This window comes from Vidua chalybeata, chromosome 2 (genome assembly GCF_026979565.1).
Source record: "Vidua chalybeata isolate OUT-0048 chromosome 2, bVidCha1 merged haplotype, whole genome shotgun sequence".
In the NCBI taxonomy this organism is placed as follows: domain Eukaryota; kingdom Metazoa; phylum Chordata; class Aves; order Passeriformes; family Viduidae; genus Vidua; species Vidua chalybeata.
Window position 1 is genome coordinate 60,267,468 of NC_071531.1, and position 3,476 is coordinate 60,270,943.

Genomic DNA, 3,476 nt, shown 5'->3' on the forward strand with positions numbered 1-3,476 from the left:
GGAAAAGGGATGGTCCCTCAGGGACTCGATTTTTATCACTTTCCTAACAGAGACAATTCTAATTGTATTCAGATTGTTTTCTTCTTCCATCACTCCCCTTCCCTTCACTATGGGCTTTTCTAATTGCATGTGAAATACTGTGCCTGCTTTAGTAAAATTAAGATACTTTCTATTTTTGTAGAATAAAATACACAATCAGATGTGAGTTTTTTATAATGAATGGCATTTGCCTACCTTATGGAGAAACCTAAGTGATATAAAACTGGAAGGGGTAAGGATGGGGGGGATTAATCAAAAAATACAAAGTCAGCCAGATGTATATAGGGCCTAAAACCTCAGCTCTGAAAATAGCATTAAGTCCTGTTTTATTAAATAATAGATTTTTTTTTCAAATTAATAAATACTACAAGGCCACCAGCATAATACTCTTTAGGAGAGCTTGGCTGTTTCTATCAGAGGTAATGCTGTAAAGCTGTGAAATAATAGTATTTGTGGGAATAAATCAGTTGTATTTTGCCAGCTAGTGTAAATCAACAGTACTGTGTAGTACGACATGGACCTGGGCCAAGTTATATCAGCTGTTGGGATGTGGTAAGACATGTTATAAGAAGGGAACTACAGCATCACCTGACAAAGACATTCACAGTAATTAAAGCCGTTTTCTGCAGTAGTTGAAGGATCTCAGTGTTTCAGAGCAAAGCCTTGAAAACCGCTTGCTGAAGGCCTGAGAAAGGGAAGGAGGGATGTATTTTCCTTGCAAAGCTGGTTTGTGACAAATATTCTCCCAAATATATTTCACACAGCACATGCACAAAAACTTACAGAATCATAGAATGGTTTGGATTGGAATGAACATTGAAGATCATCCAGTTCCAACCCCCTGCCATGGGCAGGGACACCTTCCTCTAGGGTGCCAAAATAACTTGGCCATTCTGTTTTGGATCCCTGTTGTATCGATAATTGAAATTGAGAGATGTGACACTTTTCTGGCCTCTCTATGCTTTGCTGCTGATGCAAGGAGTGAAGCATCAGAAACAGGTTGCAAGGAGAAAGATGTACTATGCGAGGTTCTGCCAGTATGGACCTGTATTATAGGTACTCTCTTTATTCCTAGTTCTTATTGAAAGGAAAGGAAAGCAGAAAGTACTGTCTCCTGCTCATAGAAAGATATTTTCTGAAAAAAAATTTAGAAATGCCAGAGCATCCAGAGGGAGAGCATAGAATCACAGAATGGTTTGGGGTGAAAGGGACCTTAGAAGCTCGTAAGACCTTAGAAGTGGTGGACCTTTGAAGTTCCACCCCCTGCCATGGGCAGGGACACTTTCCTTTAGACCAGGTTGCTCCAAGCCCTGTCCAGCCTGACCTTGGACACTTCCAGGGATGGGACAGCCATACCTCCTCTGGCCAATCTGTTCCAGGGCCTCATCACCCTCACAGAGAGAAATTTCTTCCTAATATCTAATCTAAACCTACCTTATTTAAGCTTAAAGCCATCAAACTGATGATATGACCCTAGTTTGCTGGATGGAGCAGGCCTGTGTAACAAGGGAGGCTGCAGTTTATCAGACCTTGCCCTGTGCATGATTCTCACCTTAGGAAGGTACATCACCCTGGGCACACTCTTAATACAGTGTGCAGCTGCTCCAGAGAAGAATAGGGCCCTGAGATTTAGAAGTTATTGCAAAAGCAATGTAACACTGTTAATTCATAGACGAACAGCCTAAGACATGGGCTGGAGCCACACAGACTCTTTTGCCAAAGAAGTGAAGTTCAGACGAAGCCCATGATGGATTATCTTGAGAAGCCAGCAGAGATTTTGAACCTGGTTGCTCCAAACTGCAAAACTCCAAACAATTCAGCCATTTCAGGTCAACATCTTCAGTAACAGACATCTGTGGCATGAGATGACAAAGTGTGTATTGCCACCATGGCTAAAGTTCTGCTGTGAGTTTATTTCCCACCTGATATGCCTGCAGATGCCTAATTGGTTTACTTACTTCTTTTAATTACAGATGATGATTTCTTCTGACATGAGAAAGCCAGTGAAGGATCACAGGTCTGACATGGGAGGAGTGAAATGCAGCTGAAAACAGTGTATGTATAGACTATTTCTTCCTTTTTACTAGTTTTTCACCAAGCAGAAAGACTCATGACATCAGCAGGGGAGCAAGAAAAAGAGTCATTACAGAATGACATTGAAATGCTCAAATTTTTCTTCAGTCAGAACATCTGTGCCTTGTTGGCATCATCAGAAAATGGAAATAAAAATCCTTAAAAGAATGAGAGTAGATGGTTTCTTTGCATATCAAATGAAGCCAAAATCTGGCATTGGAGAGCAGTGGGATTTGTGCCGCCAGCCTGTCTGCATATCAGCCTAAAGACACCCACCACTCATCACTGCACTGCAGAGATGTTTTAGTGCATCAGCTTTTATGGGGTGACAATAACACAAACCACTGTCAAATGATGAAAGGTCTTATTTTGCCTTCTCATAACTGGGGGACAGAAGGAGGCAACAAGACCAAACCCATTACAACAAAGCAAAATAGCTGAAGAGGACAAATACCTCTGATTTTGCTCTTATACCACATGATGCTTTTCTTTTCCAGTTTCCCAGGGCTGCTCACAGACATGTCAGAGGCAGTTGCCTCCTAGGGATTGACTGAGTGGAGAAAAAAAGAGGATTTGGAGAAAGATTGTGGTGCTACTGACATATTTCCCCCTAGGAAAGTGACAGAATCCCTCTACATTTGTGTAGGAGTGATTTTTTGGCTGCTTACAGCATTTTGCATAGGGTTGGGGTGCCCAAGAGTGATCTGAAAGATATCAGAAGCTCTGTTGCCTTCTGTTCCTGGAGCAGCATCCTTCTCCAATGTCACTTTTCATAACCAATACACAGGGCTGGATGACCACTAAAAAAAAACAAAACAAAAAATCCCCCCCAAACCCCAAGTAAACAAACAAAACAAACAACAACAAAAAACCCAAACACCACCAACAAAAAACCCCACAAAAACCCCAAGCAAACAAAACCAAACAAAACAAGAAACAATAACAAAAAAGCAAATAAGGGAGCCTAGGCTGTGTTAAAAACTCCCCTGCACATCAACTCCTCTCCATGTGCAGGAGCCAGAAGCCAACCACCCATGACATGAGAGGTATGAGTCATATTTGTTGTTAAGCTCCTCAGGGGCACTAGGAAATTTTACCAATGAGAGTGATTGCTGATTAAAAAAAATGAAATAGCAATGGTGACTCTTCCTTTCTCCAAGTGTTCTGTTTCATTATCTTGACTGTATCTTGGCTATTTCTCCTCAACATTAAGAGGCTGAGGAGGCAGGGAATAAAGGAACTTATCTATCCCTATGCCAGTGAGTGCCTCAAACCATGTTCTTTTCCCATCCTTGGGAAGAAAATCAGAATTGCTTTCCAAGTAGAAGAGTGAAACAATAATCTAACATTTTGCTGTTGCACCA